General features: G+C 38.4%; 1 pseudogene; it reads right to left on the reverse strand.

The window, feature by feature from the left end:
- Positions 1-5,524: 5,524 nt before the first annotated feature.
- Positions 5,525-7,795, reverse strand: LOC117694624 (serine/threonine-protein kinase tousled-like 2 pseudogene; annotated as a pseudogene).
- Between the last annotated feature and the right edge of the window lie 10,732 nt (positions 7,796-18,527).

Consider the following 18,527-nt stretch of genomic DNA (forward strand, 5'->3'; position numbering starts at 1 on the left):
AAACTTCTCTTTGCAATAGAGACCACTATAGAAAACCACAACCAATCAAAATGCAGAGCTGTGGAGCTCAGTCCCAGTGGATCTATCTACAAAAACAACTCCTGTATCTAAGTATCAGAACACAGTTCATGCATGAAGCTCTGTGAGAATTCTGAGAGCCTGTGAAATAACTCCAAGCAAACAAGGCAAAAGTCTTGTAACCTCTGCTTCTCCATAACATGGGTTGTTTCTAGAATGTACTTTTTGCCCCTCTCAAGTGTAGTCAACAGGAGGGGGGTTGCTTCAGATCACAAATTCCTGCTTTTGTTATTCGAAGATGTTTCCAAGCACAGGCATGACCTTTGCTCATTTGATCTTGCTTAACCCTCAGAATATATATTGTCTGGTGCTCTGAATAAAATTAGGAATTGCATGAGACTTTAGCCCACCTCATTTTTAGGCTCCACTTCCGCAGGTTCATGCTGGCAACTAGAGCAGTAACACTTAAAGATCAGGAAAACTGAGGAAGATGAGACAAAAAGATCGTAAGACCCAGAGGATCAGGAAGTTTGCTGTGGACTGTCACCTTGTACCATAAAAAGACCTGTAAAGTCTCACTAACATAATCACACAAATGTAAACTGTACAAGGAGGACACCAAAGAATATGTCAGACTGAATGGAAAAAAAAAAAAACTCATCAGGGCTCAACCATATACAAAGAACTATAGCCAACCAAATAAAGCTGAAAACAAGTCTTGTTTTCAAGAGTGTCTTCTCTAGGGAAAAGCACACTAATTGGTTGTCTGGTGTCAAATGATCAGCCCTGCAAGCACAGATATAAGTAATATTATACAGACTTAGCAGGTAATATTTAGAAATATAATATAATATATATGCATATTATAGGCATGTAATAACAATTAGTGAGAAAAGAGGTCATAAATTTGAAGGAGAGTTGGGAAAATTTGGATGGAGAAAAAGAAAGGAAGAAAAATTAAATTATTAGTTCAAAAATGTAAAATTGTTTCAAATATTTTTAATTTTAAGTTTAAAGATGAGGACATAGTATATTATTTAAGGCCATACAGGGTTTGTTAGCTGTAGGTAGCAGAATTTATGTTATCAAAAGGTTGAGAGGTCCTATATTTGTTGCCATATTTCATTCACACAAGAATATTTTTATGTAACTCCGAGTATACAAGTAAATAAAAAAGGCATAAATCAGATGTTTACTGATAATGGATCATAATGGCAATTAGTGTACAATTCCTTGTATATGAATTACTTTGGTACTTATTAAAGACAAAAGCCTACTAATTAAATGGACATGTTTGTTATTCTTACATAAGAGCCTAACATATACAGCTAACCATTCAACTGATCACAGGGTCCCCAATGGAGGAGTCAGAGAGAAGACTGAAGGAGCTCAAGGGGCCTGTGGCCCCATGGGGAGAGTGACAATACCAACTAACCAGAGAGCTCCCAGGGTCTAAACCACCAGCCTGGGAACACACATGAAGGGACCCATGGCTTCAGCTGTATATGTAGGGGAGGATGGCCTTGTCGGGCATCAGTGGGAAAAGAGGTCCTTGGTCCCATGAAGGCTGAATGCCCCAGTGTGGGGTAATTCGAGGGTGAGGGGATAGGAGTGGGTGGGTGGGTGGGTGTAACACCCTCATAGAAGCAGGAGGAAGGGGAACAGGATAAGGAGTTCCTGGGGTGGGAAATGGGGAAAGGGGATAACATCTGAAATGTAAATAAATAAAATATCCAATAAAAATGTTTTTAAGAGAATTAAATATTAGCATGATATCTGGTTCAGTGTTTTTCAGAGTTGACCAACACTTTGATTTAAGATTAGTGCTGAAATTGCCACTTCTCATAATTATGCAATACAAAATGGCACAAGTATATGTAGGACCATTCCAGAAACTGTGGTGAATGCTCTCCCATTTTCAAACCAAAATCACAACCTCACTGTGTGGCAGTTTCTGGCATGGAGAATGGGCAGACTCTCCTTCTACCCACTCTACAAAATCAAGTCCCACCACAGTGAGGTGACTCATGTCCTTGATAAGAAGCAAATCCAATACCAGCTATCAGACATCTTTCAGTACAATGTGCTCAGGGATAATGTGTGAGCCTTGGCAGGCAAGCACACAGTCATCCCCCACCAGATGCTCAACAAATTAAGGTCCCTGGACACGAAACTATAGGAAAAGTGGTGTTGAAGTACTCAGGCAGGTCAGACTTGACTAAAGCAATGGAGGTTCTTGCACATGCAATCAGGGAAACACTACCTCCTTCTGGACACTGAGTAGAGGCAACAGAACAGTGAATCTGATCTGCCTGAAACTGGCTACACTCAAACTGACCCATGCTTCCCACTCAGTTCCATACCACTTTCTCCCTAGGACCATGTGACCAATTCCATGTCAATACTAATCTGACTTTGAAAGCTCTCCTCACAAACATAGGCCTTTCTTGTCTTCTCTTTCTGTAGCCTCATTTCTTCCCTTCAAACCTAAGTACAGCATCCATTACTACTAAAAGAGAGAAAATCCATTGAACAAATTTTATAACTCTTGTTAAAAGTTTTATTAATGATATATAAAATCAAATATTGTAACACAATCTAAAATATACTCGTTTTATACTCACATGCTGAGGAATGATAGTGGGAAAGTAATAAAAGTTCTTCCCACAACTAAAACTTTGTTATCTTTTACAGTAAAGGCACTATAATTCATAACATACAGTAGTCTAATCTGAGCTGAAGTATTCTAGAAAGCATTGATTGCTGTCCCATTTTGTAAAACTATATACAATGCAAAATGTGTGTGTGTGTGTGTGTGTGTGTGTGTGTGTGTGTGTTCAGAACCAAGGTTGAAGTAAGTCACAATGTAATATGGGGTAATGCTGCCAGAATTAAAATGGGTTTATTATGAATTTGATTGGGTCATTGCATATTTAGAACCTTTTACAACAGACATTTTCGCTACCTGTTTCATTGATGCTCTATGGGTTTGTGGCCTACATTTTAGAAGCCTGGGGTCTAGGTAATTATGAAGAGTGACAGAGAACCTGTTACTTAGAGAAAAGCAGAGCAATACCACTTGGTTCAATAGTTTTAGAAAACTGTCTGGGAATCTTATTTGCTGTAATGGAGTGAAAAACTGGGGATGAGGTGCAGTTAGGGCATTTAAAGCCCTCCGACAAACCAAGCTGTCAAGGCTACACATAACATTGGTCTATAATTTTAGGACTTAAAAAAGTGGATGAGCTGCCTTGAAATCATATTTTACTTTTGTTCTTCTCTTTTAAGGTTTATTCTTAGGAAAAGAAGGAGAGTGTTTTTATAGCACATGATTATTTTTAATGCCCAAAACTCTCAGTGACACAAGTATATGAATTGGGTAAAAATGTTTATGAATGGGTAAAAAGTTAAATTCTGTATCCTAAGTAAGGGCATTTTAATGGCATGCCATGATGCAATCTCCATGTTTAATGCACACTTGAAGCGTTTAAAAGCTGAACATATATGATGTAGTTTTCTGTGTGTTTGCACACAAACCGATATACCAAAATGTTACTGGAGATATTTTCTCCATGACTACTGGCTAATAATTTTCCTTTTGCTATCGTATATTTTCTTAAAACTTCTATACTACACATGTGTCACTTTTATAATAAAGAAAATAAATTTCCCTATTTTTAATCATGCTTGACTTAACAGAAAAGAAAGCCCTATTTTACTAAAGCAAGCAACATGATTATGGAGCGTGTTCATTGCTAGAAATAACTGGAAAACTGGTCACTGACTTCCTGAAAAGTCCTGTGAAATATAACAGTTCTGGGTTAAACAAATGTAAGAAATTAAAACTGAAACAGATTTTAAGCTAACTATTTATTTTCTGATTTTACACACCATTCATTGTGTATTTGAACAATACCCTTTCTTTCAGAGGTGGAGAATTGCTGACTTTGAAGATGAAGGAAGGCAGAAGGGAGTAACAAGCCAAACATCTCCCAAGGTCTTTAGAAGCTAAAGACAGCAAGGTGCTTTTCTTAATCCATTACAGATGATAGAGTCACAGGAGAGTCCAACCTTCTGAAATTGCAGTATGATATTGTCACAAACCATTACAAATGTCTTAGGCCTCATTTATAGCTGTCCTGGTATTCATGAAGTGCACATGCCACAGGTTTGACATGCCTAGTAGAGGACAGTTGCTCTACAAAAGAAAGCACCATTACAGACACCTAATAAGACTCATTTGAATTGTCATACAAATATGTGTTAGTCGTTAAGTTTTGGATATTTGGTATAATATTAATAGGAAAGTAAAACAATCAGCAAAGAATACTTTTCAAATATCCTTTTTCCAAACAGCTTTTAATTCATCCATGATTCATAGCCTCATTTAATGCTGATGAGTTAGGGAGACAGACAAGGGTACGGCAAAACACAGCTATTGCTTTAATAGATTTCCTCTGGAAAATGTAAGGACTGATAAAGAATACTTTAAATCTTTCGCTCACTTAAAATTAACTAGAAAAATATTGTGACAGATGGTGTCCCTTGTGTTGCCTTCGCATTTTGACATGTTGCATTTGGTACATTCCTATGTTCCTAACTCAGAAAAAAAATTCAATTACTGTGAGAATACTGTAGAGTTTTTGAAACTTCAATCTGGCAATCTTTTACTGAAGAGGTAAGAAGACACAGTAAGCACTCAGAAGTAAAAGAAGAGAGACCTGCAGGGTAATGAACTTAAATATAATAAGACCATTAGTTATTCCTTCAAATATTCACTCTTCTCCCCTGCCCACCAAACCAGTACCAAAATTCAACCCTTCCCCAATTAACTAATCCCCTGTGATCCTTTATACCACAGTTTTCTGTCTATTCTCCCTTAAAAAGGAACTTCCCCATAGCCTCTGATTAGTTTTATAACTTCTATAGGTATTCCAAATGAAATATATCTCTGAAGATTCAAAACCAACATCCACAAATAAAACAAAATACAAGACCTTAATATTTCTTACTCAGAATGATTGTCACCAGTTCCATCTATTTTGCTTACAAATTTCATAATTCCATTTGTTCTTTTTTTTCAGGAGATGTTACCTAAACTTTATTAAAAGAAAAGAGCAAGTTTAAATATAGACACCAGACTAACCCACTCTGTATTTTCAAGTCCACATTCTTTATTTGAAGCACTGTGTCAGGGAACCCTGAGTCTGCATGTTTGCAAGTTCACAGTATATGAAACCAGTTTTTTCTTTTTAAATTTTTTAACTTTTTTAAAAAAAAAAATTTCCTCACTCAGAGCAGCCACTCATGGGTGACCGTTGACGCTGGAACTTCAGGCAAGGCCTTTTTTTACGAGGCCTGGCCAGAGCTGCCCAAGGCTTCTTTTCAATGAGAATCGATGCTGTCATGCTCTATGGATGGGAAAAAAGCAAGAAAATAAAAGCATCTGATACAGGTTTCATGAGATCTATTCGGATTCACTTATGTTCCAAACCCACTGCTGAATGCCATGTGTCCACTGTATGTGCTGAACAGTTTGTGGCCTTGTGAGTTGGTCTCAATTTGAAGAACTGTTATTGGATGCCCCAGAGGTTGATGCAATAGCAGCTCCTGCAGGACTACTTGTGGAGACTGACTTTCGGATGTGAGGCAACAAGTAGGGGTCACAGGCCAGCTGCTGCACATCAATGCGTTCTTCCTTTCGATAGGTCAGACATCGCCTGATAAATGCCTTTGCTTCAGGTGTTACTACTGGCTTTGGCGGAAACTGTACTTCAATAGCTTTAAGAATAGTATTCTCTTGTAGAATAACTTGCTGGGACTGCTTATGGCCAAAAGGCTTCCTCCCATAAAGACACTGGTAGAAGATCACACCCACTGACCAGACATCAACTTTATTTGAGATCTTTGGTGCCTCTTCCCCAACCACAAAACACTCTGGTGGTAAATACCAATAAGTACCAGCACCTTGTGATGTTAGCTCCATGCCATCCACTGAATTGTAGCTATTATCATCCATGATCTTGGAAAGACCAAAATCTGTAATTTTTATCTCTCCACATGCTGTACCATTTACTAAAAGGATATTATCTGGTTTGAGGTCATAGTGTATGATGGGAGGTTTTATTTCATTTAAATACTTTAAAGCATTCACAATCTGCATAATAGTGGATCGGGCTTCTTTCTCCGACATTAATTTGTGCTGTTTTAGGTAGAAGTCCAGATCATTTCCTTCACAATATTCTAGTACGGTACAAAACGAATCCATGTCCAGTGAAAAGTAGTCATACAGCTTTACTATTCGGGGATGATCCAGTTCCTTATGAATCCGGTATTCCCTACACGCATGCTTGTGGTAATTCTCCTTTTTCTCATCTCTCCAGTTTTTATTTAACTGGTGAATTTTCACAGCTACATATCTTTGCTCCATTAGATCAAATGCCTTGTAAACTTCACTGAAACCTCCTCTACCCAAAAGATGTAACAACAAATATCTGTCATTTAGTGTTGGGTGGTATTTAAACTGTGAATTATCTTCATTATGTATCCTTTTTAATTCCCTGATATGTAGATTCCTAAACCTTTCTAGCCTTTCCAGCTCTGCATGGATTTCTGCTTCCTCTTTCTTAAGATGCCCTAATCTAAGTTTGAAGATTTCCTCTTGCTCATGGTATTCTGCTAAGGTTAATGTTTCATTTTCAGCTCCATTGGTCTTGTTTTTCCGTTGTTTCTGCTCATTGGTTGCTGGAGGGGCCTGACCCATGGCAGGGGGTTTCCTCTTTGCTAACATTTTCCGTTGCCTTTCTATTTCTTCTCTCTGTGAATTGATCCTTTCCTGTTGCTTGATGAGGTTTTGGAAAGCATAACCATCTGTCCACTGTTCCATAAAAGAGGCTCCGTGCCGGACAGTAGTAAAGTGGCCTAATTGCAATCGGTCCTGCATGTTCTTATCTCTACATGCCATCTTTTCTTGTTTAGACTTTTCTATAAGGAGCTTCTTGCTCATGGTGACACATCTATTTAATCGTTCCTTGTATTTCTCTAGCATCTTTTGCTGTTCATCTATCTGTCGTCTCAAATCATAGTTGGCTCTTAATAAATCATCTATTCTTCCTTCCTTCTTCTCTAAGTCAGAGTTCTTATTCTTTTCTAGTGCAGATATTTTTTCTATTGTGAGGTCACACTGGGTCTGTCTATGCTGGATGGTAGAAGAAGAGCTGTTTTGTTGAGCAGAGACGAAAGTGAAGCAGAGGCCAGCTCCCCGTGGCACTAACTGCTCTGTGTCAAGTCGAGGTTTTGCTAACATCACTGGCATGAGGGTTGGCAAAGCAGACTGCTCTTCTGAGGCCTCCTTTGCAGCACTGCCATCTAAACCATATAGAGGCTGTTCTACTCGACGCGGTAAGGGATTGGATAAGGAATGTTGCGGTGAGGATCCTGCAACTGGTGGAACACTTCTGCCAGAGCTGGTTCCTGGCCTGCTTCCCCCAGAAAACTCAAAGTAATCGTTAATTTTATGTCCCCTAGGAGTGCCTTTCCCTTGGCTAGTTTCATATGGTTCAGCTTTTCTTTTCCGATTTCGCTGGTCATTCTGCTTTTTCTCTGGAATGTCTATTACTTTATTACTCAAGGACCCCACGCTGCACAAATTCTGTTTGGAAGACTCACTGTTGAGTGGCCCCTTACTTACGCCAACTCCAGTGAACCTGGCCTCCAGTAATTCCTGCCTTCGTGGGTCCAGGCTCTGTAGTTTTTCCATCATTTCTGCCGCCGCTGCTGCTCCACGCATCTCTCGGGAGGGACCCCGATCTGACATGGCTGCCAACGGTTCCGCTCTCGCCCTGGGCAGGCCTGGGGCAAGCCGGGGCCTCTCCTGAGCTCCGCAACCCGCCCAGCAGCCACCTCCACGATGGAGACGGCGGGCGTGCGAGGTGGGCCACGGAGGCCACAGATCCCTAGCTCCCCGAACAAAGACAGGAAGCTGACGTAGGCGGCTGCGCGGGGGGGGGGGGGGGGGGGGGGGGGGGGAGGGGGCGGGGCGAAGGGGAGGGGGCGGGGCCGGACTTCCATTTGTTCTTAATAGCTAAATATTCCATTGTGTAGATAGACCAGAGTTTCATTATCTACTCAGTACTTGGTGCACATCTACACTCTATTTATTATTTGTTGTGAATACAGCACGAATGAACATGGATAAACAGCTGTCTTCATAGTAAGATATTGAGTTATAAAAGTAGTTTTTATTCTCCTGAAGTAATTGTCATCTCAGAGGTTTACTGCCTCAGTCTGCTACCCTGGGACTAGTCCTGGAAGCTTCAAGACTCCATAAAAATCTTATGTAGGCCTAGAATGTTTTCAGCCTCTTAAACTTACTACTAAATAAGCTCACCCTTTCTTTTTCTTGCTGAGTTCTGGCTGGATGAATCGTTTAAGCTGTTCTGGCTCAAACTCTTCTCCAAGCTGACTGGTTCACTATGGCTTCTCTCAGCTTCTCAATGAATTGCTCTGGTTGGTCTCAAATTAACTCTGGCAATCTGTTCTGATCTTCTGGCTCATTATTATTCTCTGGCTCATTTTGCCTCCACTTGTGTCTAGTTTGTTCTCTCTCTTTCTGCAACCCATCTCTGTAAAACTGTCCTGGTAAAACTGCATCCCTCCTCTCTCTGCACTGTTCTCTTTTTATTACTGGTTATTTTATTTATTTATATTTCAAATGTTACCCCCCTTCCCAGTTTCCCCTCTGAAAACCCCCTATCCCATCCTCCCTTCCTTATCCCATCCCCTGCTTCTATGAAGGTGCTCCCCCACCCATCCACCCACTCCTGCCTCACCACCCTAGCATTCTCCCACATGGGGGCATCAAGCTTTAACCTGTCCAAGGGCCTCCACTCCCATTGATGCCAGATATATGCACTCTCTCTTAACTTCCCTTTCTTCTCTCTTCTTGTGAGAGTTGGGCATATCCTATACTGTCAATGCTTTCTCAGACTTGTCACTTTTTCTGCCACTCAATTAGATGTCACTTTCAAACATTGCTGCTTCCTTCTACAAACCTAACTTCATTATCTTCATTGTTTGGAATTAAAGTTAAGTATCAAGAGTGTGTCTATACCAGCCATATTTATTATATTAAGAAAATGTATATTTTATGCTTTTTATTTGATATGTGTTCTATATATATATCAGTGAAATGTGCATTTATTACTCTTTTTGTTTCCTTTTATTCTCCTCTGTTGTAACTACCTTTGTTTAGACACTTTTTTCTCCTACATAGTCCCTTTTATATAAGAGTATCATATATCAATATATGTACCACTTATATTTATTTATATAGATACATTTATATCAGATTCTACATGTGGAATAAAGCATGAAGTATTTGTCATTCTGAGTTTAGTCTATTATAATGGTCTGAAGTTAAATGTATCTTCCTGCAAATAATATAATTTCATTTTTCTTTAGAGATGAATAAAGTCCAGTTATCTACCCTTTATAGATTACAATCTCTCTCTCTCTCTTTCTCTCTCTCTCTCTTTTTTTCTTTCTTTCATGAAGCATTCCATTCATTTACATCTCAAATGATATCCCAATTCCCAGTTACCCCTCCACAAACCCCCTCATCCTATATCCACCATCTCCTCTCTCCCCTTTGCCTCCATGAGGGTGCTCCCCTACCCACCCACCCTCTCCAGCCCCACTATTCATACATCCTGCTATGTTAAAACATAAAACCTCCACAGGACCAAGGGCCTCCCCTCCCATTGCTGTCAGAAAAGACCATCCTCTGCTACATATGTATCTGGAGCCATGGATCCCTCCAGGAGAACTGGGTGGTTAGGCCAGCCTATGTTGTTTTTCCAATGGGGTTGCAATCCCCCTCCACTCCTCCAGTCCTTCTACCAGCTTCCCCACCAGGTTTCCTGAGCTCAATCTGATGGTTGGCTCCAAGCATCCACATCTGCATTGTCAGTTGCTGGCTGGACCTCCCAAAGAACCACCACAACAGGTCCCTGTCAGCCAATGCTGCTTGCAATTTATTTATTTATTCGCTTTATATGCTGATCACAGTCCCCCTCTTCTCCCAGTCTCCCTCACACTAAGCCTCTCTCCCATTCTCTCCTTGCTTTTTCCTCAGAGAATGGGGAGGCACCCCTAGGCATCATCAACACACCCTGATATATCACGTCATTGGAGGACTAGGCATATCCTCTCTGACTAAGGCCAGGCAAGGCAACCTGGTTAGTGGAAGGGGATCCAATGGCAGGCAAGAAAGTCTCCTCCTGCTATACCTGTTAGGGAACTCACATGAAGGCCAAGCTTCACATCTGCTACAAATGTTGAAAGGGGCAGGTCGAGCACATACATGCTCTCTGGTTGGTGGTTCAGTCTCTGTGAGCTCCCATGGGGCCAGGAGAGTTGATTCTGTTGGTCTTCTTGTGGTGTCCTTGACTCACTCCAGCTTCTCTACCACAAGGCTTCCTGTAATGTGCATAATGTTTGGTTGTTTTGTCTCTGCATCTGTTTCCATCAGCTGCTACATAGAGCCTCTCAGAAGACAGTTATGCTAAGCTCCTGTCTGCAAGCAGAGCAGAATATCATTAATAGTGTCAGGGGTGGGCTCTCTCCCATTGGGTGGGTCTCAAGTTGAGCCCATGATTGGTTGGCCATTACCTCAGTCTCTGTTCCATCTTTGTCCCTGCAATCTTCTAGTGAGGACAAATTTGAAGTTGAAGGATTTGTGGGTGGTTTGGTGTCACCCTCCCCCCACTGGAAGTCTTGCCTAGCTATAGCAGATGGCCACTTCAGTCTCCATATCCCAAGCTTCTAAGAGTCTCAGCTACAGTCACAGCTAAAGATTCCCAGAAGCTTCCCTTCTCAGGTTTCCTGGTTGTCACAGAGATGACTACCCTCCCCATATGTCAAATTCACTCTCTTCAGCACTCTCCTCACCCAGTTCCCCTCCATACCCCTTCTTTCATGCAGTTCTCTCCCTCCATCCACCTTTATGTCTATTTTATTTCACCTTCTGAGTGAGATTCAAGCTTCTGGCCTTGGGCACTCAATTACTAACTTCTTTGGGTATGTTTTTTGTAGCATGATTATCTGTACTTTCTGACTAATATCCACTTACAAGTGAGTAAATGGCATATTTGTCTTTCTAGGTCTGAGTTATCTCACTTAAGATGATCTTTTCTAGTTCCATCCATTTGCCTACAAATTTCATGTTGTTCTTATTTTTAATAGCTGAGTAGTATTCCATTGTGTAAATTACAACTTTATCTTTACTTCTGTTGAGGAACAACTAGGGTGTTTTTGGTTTCTGGCTAGTGTCTATGAACATAGTTGAGCAAGTGTCCTTGTGGTATTGGGGGGCATCTTTTGGGTATATGCCCAGGAGCAGTATATTGTACATGTGTCTTCATGTACAATGATTTCCAATTTTGTGTGAAGGCCCCAGATTAATTTCCAGAGTGGTTGTACAAGTTTGCACTTCCACCATCAATAGAGGAGTGTTTCCTTTGCTCTACATCCTCACCAACATGAGCTATCACTTGAGGTTTTTGTCTTAGCCATTCTGATGGGTACAAAACAGATTCTTAGGGTCATTTTGATTTGCATTTCCATGATGACTAAGGACAATGAACATTTTTTAAGTGCTTCTCAGCTGTTACAGATTCATCTGTTCAGAATTCTCTGTTTAACTCTGTAGCCCATTTTTAAACTAGGTTATTTGCTTCTTGGTGTCTAATTTCTTGAGCTCTTTAAATATTTTGTATATTAGTACTCTGTCAGATATAGAGTTAGTGAAGAACGTTTCCCATTCTGTAGGCTGCCATTTTGTCCTATTGGTGATGTTCTTTGCCTTACAGAAGATTTTAATATCATGAAGTCCCATTCATCTTAGTGTCTGAGCTTTTGGTGTTCTGTTCAGGAAATTCTTTCCTGTGCCAATGTGTTCAAGGCATTTCCCCACTTTCTCTTCTATTAAACTTAGTGCATTCAATTTTATGTTAATGTCTTCAATTCACTTGGATTTGAGCTTTGTGCATGGAGATAAATATAGATCTATTTACATTCTTCTACATGCAGAATCCAGTTAGACCAGCACATTTTTTAACATGCTCCCCCCCTATTGTTTTTTTTTTCTTCTTTGCCAAAAAATCAAGTGTCCATAGGTATGTAGATTTATTTCTGGATTCTCAATTCTATTCCATTGTCTGTTTTTATGCTAACACCATGTGGGTTTTATTACTATTGCTTTGTAATATAGCTTGAAATCAGGGATGGTGGTAACTCTGAAAGTTCTCTTGTTGTCCTGGATTGTTTTAGCTATACTGGGTTTTCTTCTTTCCATATGAAATTGAGAACAGTTCTTTCAAGGTCTGTAAAGAATAATGATAAAATATTGATGGCAATTGCATTGAATGTGTAGATTGCTTTTGATAAGATGGCTATTTTTACTATGTTACTACTACAGACCTATGAGCATGGGAGATTTTTCTGTCTGATTTTGATATTTTCTTCAATTTCTTTCTTCAGAGACTTGAGTTCTTGTTATATAGGTCTTTCACTTGCTTGGTTAGAGTTACACCAAGATATTTTATATTATTCGCAGATATTGGAAAGGGGCCCTGTTTCCCTAATTTCTTTCTTGGCTAGTTTATCATTTGCATGATGGAAGGCTACTGATTTGAGATAATTTTGTATCCAGCCACTCTGCTGAAGGTGTTTATCAGCTGTAGGAGTTCTCTGGTAAAAATTTTTGGGTCAGTTATATCATATCATCTATGAATAGTGATATGTTGCCTTTCTTCCTTTCCAATTTCTATTCCCTCTGACTAGAACTCTATACTAAATAGATAGGAAAACAGTGGGCTGGCTTGTCTTATCCCCGATTTTAGTGGAATTGCTTTAAATCTCTCTCCATTAATTTGATGCTGGCTATTCCTTTGCTGTATACTGCTTTTATTATGTTTAGGTCTGCTCCTTATATCCATGATCTCTCTAAGACTTTTAACATGAATGGGTGTTGGATTTTTTGTCAAAGACTTTTTCAGCATCTAATGAAAGGATCATGATTTTTTTCTTCATTTTGTTAATATGGTAGATTACATTGATGTATTTTCTTATACTGAACCATCCTTAAATTTCTGGGATGAAGCTTACTTGATCAAGGTGGATGATGTTTTTGATGTGTTTCTGGATTCAGCTTGCAAGTATTTTATTGAGTATTTTTGCATCAATATTCATTAGAGTAATTGGTCTGAAGTTCACTTTCTTTGCTGAGTCTTTGCGTGGTTTAGGTATTATGGTGAGTATGTCCTCATAGAATGAATTTAGCAATGTTCCTTCTGTTTGTATTTTGTGGAATAGTTTCAGGAGTGTTGGTATTAGCTCTTCTTGGAAAGTTTGATGGAATTCTGTGCTAAAACCATCTGGACCTGAGCATTGTTTGGTTGAGAAATGTTTAATGACTGTTCTATTTTCTTAGGGATTATAGTACTATTTAGATTGTTTATCTGATCTTGATTAAATTGTGGCAAGGGAATCTATCCTGAAAAATCACACATTTTGTTTAAATTTTCCAATTTTGTGTCATACAGATGTTTGAAGTAAAACCTACTGATTCTTTGGATATCGTAGGTATCTGTTATGTCCCCACTTTCATTCCTGATTTTATTAATTTAAATATTTTCTCACTGCTTTTTAGTTAGTTTGGCCAAGGGTTTCTCTCTCTGGCAGCTGATTTTCCCAAAGAAAATAGTTTTGTTGATTCTTTGTTTTTTTTTTTTTTAATTGATTGATTTCAGCCATGAGTTTGATTATTTCCTGCCATCTTACTCCTCCTGCATATGTTTGTTCTCTTAATTCTAGAGCTTTCCAGGTATGCTGTTAAACTGCTAGTATGAGATCTCTGCAATTTATATATAAAGGCACTTTGCACTATGAACTTTCCTCTTAGCACTGCTTTCATTGTGGCCTATAAGTTTAGTATGTATTAACTTAATTGATTTCTATAAAGTCTTTAATTACTTTCTTAATCATTTTCCTGGCCCAGTTGTCATTCAGTAGATTGTTGTTCAGCTTCCATGCATTTGTAGATTTTCTCCAGTTTCTATTGTTGTTAAGTCCAGCTTTAATTCATGGTGGTCTGATAAGATACAAAGGGTGGTATTTGCTGTATCTTCTGTGTGTAATTATTTATTTTAATTTTGTTGTATCTGTTGATCGATTTTGGAGAAGTTTCTATGAGGTGATGAGAAGAAAGTATATTTATTTGTGTTTGGGTGAAATATTCAGTAGATGTTCATTAGGTCCATATGATTCATAAACTCTGTTCATTTCATTATATCTCCGTTCAGTCCATTGATGATGTGGGGTGTTGAAATCTCCTACTATTATTGTGTGGGAGTCAATGTGTTATTTTAAGCTTCAGTGATAGTTCTTTTATGAATATGGGTGCCCTTGCATTTGGAGCATAGATGTTCAGAACTTATACATCATTTTGGAGAATTTTTCTTTTGATGAGTATGAAGTGCCCTTCCCTATCTCTTTTGATTAATTCTGGTTGAAAGTTGTTGCTGGATTTTATAATCCTAATAAGCCTGTATAAAAGACACACAATCCAGATATTTTAATTAAAAGCCATATGCCTAGATTTGGCAGATCTAGGACTATACTAATTTATTCCTCAGCTATATAAGGCCTCTTGTTACTTGCTCTTTCTCCTAGCCATGTGGTTCTGGTCCACAGCTGCTTCCTCCAAACCTGTCATCTCCCCTGTCTCTCTTTTTCTGTCTCTGTTTCTCTCTCTCTCTCTCTCTCTCTCTCTCTCTCTCTCTCTCTCTCTCTGCCACTCACCATCAATCCTCCAGTCCCACCTTTCCCCTCCACTGCCCAATAACAGGCTCTGGCCTTTTATTGACAGTTAAAATGGGAAAAGGGTTCATATGGCATCACTTGAGTAGATGATGGCCTGCTCATTGGGGCATACAAGCATCATCAGGCCAACCCAGTACAGAGAGTCTATTTTATTTGATATTAGAATGGCTAATCTAGCTTGATGCTTGGATCTGTTTGCTTGGAACATGTTTTTTCAGCACTTTACTCTGAGGTAGTGTCTATCTTTGTTGCTGAGGTATATTTGTTATATGCAGAAGAGGGATGGATTCTACTTTTGCATCCCTTCGGTTAGGTTGTCTCTTTTTATTTGGGGAATTGAGTCCATTGATGCTAAGAGTAATGACCAATGATTCCTGTTACTTTGATGTTCGTGGTGAGTGTGTGTGTGTGTGTGTGTGTGTGTGTGTGTTTCCTGGTCCTTCCTTGGGTTGAAGTTTTCCTTCTAGTACCTTCTGTAGGGCTGGATATGTGGATAGATATTGTTTAAATTTAGTTTTGTCACCAAATATCTTGTTTTCTCCATCTATGGTGATTCAAAGTTTTGCTGAGCATAGCAATCTGTCAGACATCTTTCCAGCCCCTTTGGCTTTTAGGATTTCAGTCCTGTAGTTAGTATAATTGTGATAGGTCTTCTTTTATATGTTACTTGAGCTTTTTCCCTTGCAACTTTAAATATTCTGTTTGCTCTGTAGATTTAGTGTTTTGGTTAAAGTGTAATAGGAGGATTTTCTGGTCCAATTGGCTTGATGTTCTGTATGTTTCTTGTATGTTTATAGGCATATCCTTCTTTCTGTTGTTTCTATTCTCTTCCCTAGGTTTTCAATATCCAGGATTCCCTCTGTTCATGTTTTCTGTTTTGCTTTAATTCCCTTTTAAAAGTTTTGAACAGTTTTATTTATTTCCTTCATCTGTTTGATTGCATTTCCTGTAATTTTTAGGAGATTTATTCATTTCATCTTTAAAGGCCTCTGTCATATTTATAAAATTGGATTTAAGGTCATCTTCTTGTGCTCCTGCTGGGTTAACATATTTAGTGCTTGCTATCATTGGATAGCTAGACTCTAGTGGTATCATATTGCCATGGATCTTGTTGATTGTGCTTTTATGCTGGCTTTTAGCCATATAGTTGGTTATTCTTGATGTTGGGTGGACGTTCCTTATTGTTGGCAGGATTCCTCAGGGAGGCAGACAGAGCCTTGGACCTGACAATGGAGCTCAGGAACACATATTGCATACCTCTGTTACCTGAGCCCCAAGTGGACCAAAATGTTCCTGGGGTTCTTCTAGCCTTCTCAGGAAGGCAGGCAGAGCCATGGGCAGGATGATGGTGATCAGGGAACAGCATATATCTCATCTCTGGTCCATATTATTTTTATTATCTGAAGGTTATAATTCATCTACATTGTCTTAAAAACTTGATTTTTATCTTCTTTTTGATCCCTTATATTGATGAGGCTTTCCACTGAGTTTCATTTTACTTAGAGCTTTTCACTTCCAGTAATTTGGTTTGACTTTTTAAAAAATTGTATTTTTATATTGAATTGCACTTTTATATTATGCATTGTTTTCTTTATTTAATTTGTCTTCTTTTTCAACATATTTATTTTTTAATTTATTCAGGAGTTTGTTCTCTCTGATTTTAATAAATGTTCTTGTAATTATTTTTTTAATTTCTTGGGATTATATATAGTTACTTTAACTATGATCCATAACTGTAGATTACATAATTTTTGGAGAAGTTATGCTACCTTGGTAACTTTATGTCAAAGTTGCATTATAGGGCTAGATAATTGATTATAAACTTTTTAATCCATAAATTATATTTTCTAATTTTTAAAATTAAAATATAATTACAAAAATATCTATACCTATAGATTATCTTCTAAATATATTAAGGAAAGAGAAATGTAGAAAGTAAGACTAGATTAGCATTACATCAAAAGAGTAAAAATAGAAGAGAGAAAAGTAAGTAGAAAGAGAGTTGTAATATTGTTGAGGTTTTACATTTTAAAGATTATTGAAACTATATTAATGTAATTAAGAAAATAAAAGGAAATAAGGTACATGTGGCAAAGAGAAAACAATGCATGAGTCCTAAAGTCTGTGGATTGTAAGTAAGAGAAGTAGTGGAGTGAACAAAATGGAATAGGTTTCAAAACAGATGGCTAAATAATAAAACATAACAAGACAATACAAATGACACATTAAGAAAGAATTCTTGAAGTAATAAACAAAGTCAAGTGACATAAAATTAAATTTAAAAACATTATAACAGCCAATTTGTCATTGTTGCTGGGGTAGATCATAGATCATTTTTACTACCTCTAAAATGTTTTATGGAACAAATTGTACTTCTAAAAGACCTGCTAACTGAAGCTCCAGGTCAAGACTATTAGATTAGATAGGTCAAGAGGCAATGTCTCAATGGAGATCAAAGGTAACTTATTTGGTTGAATTTTCTTTCTCCTAGGCATAAGTACACATCAGCCTTTCATTACAAGTGTCTCAGCCTTCAGCACAAAGTATTGTTTTGCAGTACATATGTGTGCTGAATGGCTATCTTTCCCTTTAACATCAGAGTTCTTGATCTGCTTTCTCTGTGCCAAGCATTATCATTATTTATTTAGGATGGTTAGTGGCAGTATTTTTCAGGATAGTATTTTTCATGAAGCTTGTGGGTCTCCCAAAATTTAGTTTTATTCAACATTACTTCTTATGAATTTCCTTTCCTCTTGTTTACAGACCCATATTACAGAAAAGGAGGAATTCATCATATTTTCTGCTGCTGTGTTCAGGGCTATGGGTTAGTCTCTGTTATCCTTATTAAATCTAGTATTCAATAGCAATTAATGTTATTCCAACTCCCTCTCCATTCTTCTCACTTCTTTGTGGAGTCACATATCAATTATTTTTTATATTATTTCAGAAGTATGAAAATGCTATTTGTCCTTCCTGTACTACCTTAAGACTACTTTTAGTTTGCTTGTATAATAAACCCATACTAGAAATAATGAATTTGTTTCCACAATAATGATATAACTCCCTAATAACATAATAAGCTTTTAAATGTTATACCTCTCTATACTATTACAACATAATAAAGTTATGAAGGCAATACTCAAACCATGAAACTAGGATTACAATGTTGGCAAAAGAGGTGACAAAATTCAGGTAGGCCCTTGACCTAAAATTAAAAGTAGAGTCAACAGATTTTGCCTATGAATTGGATATGGAAAAGTTAAGAATGATTTCACAAGTTTTGTTCTGAGAAAATGGGAAACTTACTTTTTCAATTTTCAGAAAAAATAAGAGTATAAGAGAAACACTGTTCCGAGCCCCTCCATGTCCCCTTCCCCCGCGAAAGAGACACGTGAGGTGGTGTTCGGGTGGTTACCACAGCGAGGCTTTATTCTTGTATCAGCAGAAGCGGAAAGACCCCAAGCCCGGAAAAGGCACTGCTATATGTACCCTAGAGTGACGTGTTCACTTCTGATTGGCTGTTCACTCATCACCCCATAATACGCCCGGGATGGGCAGTGACTTTGGTGCGCTTTTGCCTTTTGCACCTGCGCAGTTAGTTGTTTACTTGTGGAAGGACAGGATGC

This window comes from Arvicanthis niloticus, chromosome X, assembly GCF_011762505.2.
Source record: "Arvicanthis niloticus isolate mArvNil1 chromosome X, mArvNil1.pat.X, whole genome shotgun sequence".
Taxonomy (NCBI): domain Eukaryota; kingdom Metazoa; phylum Chordata; class Mammalia; order Rodentia; family Muridae; genus Arvicanthis; species Arvicanthis niloticus.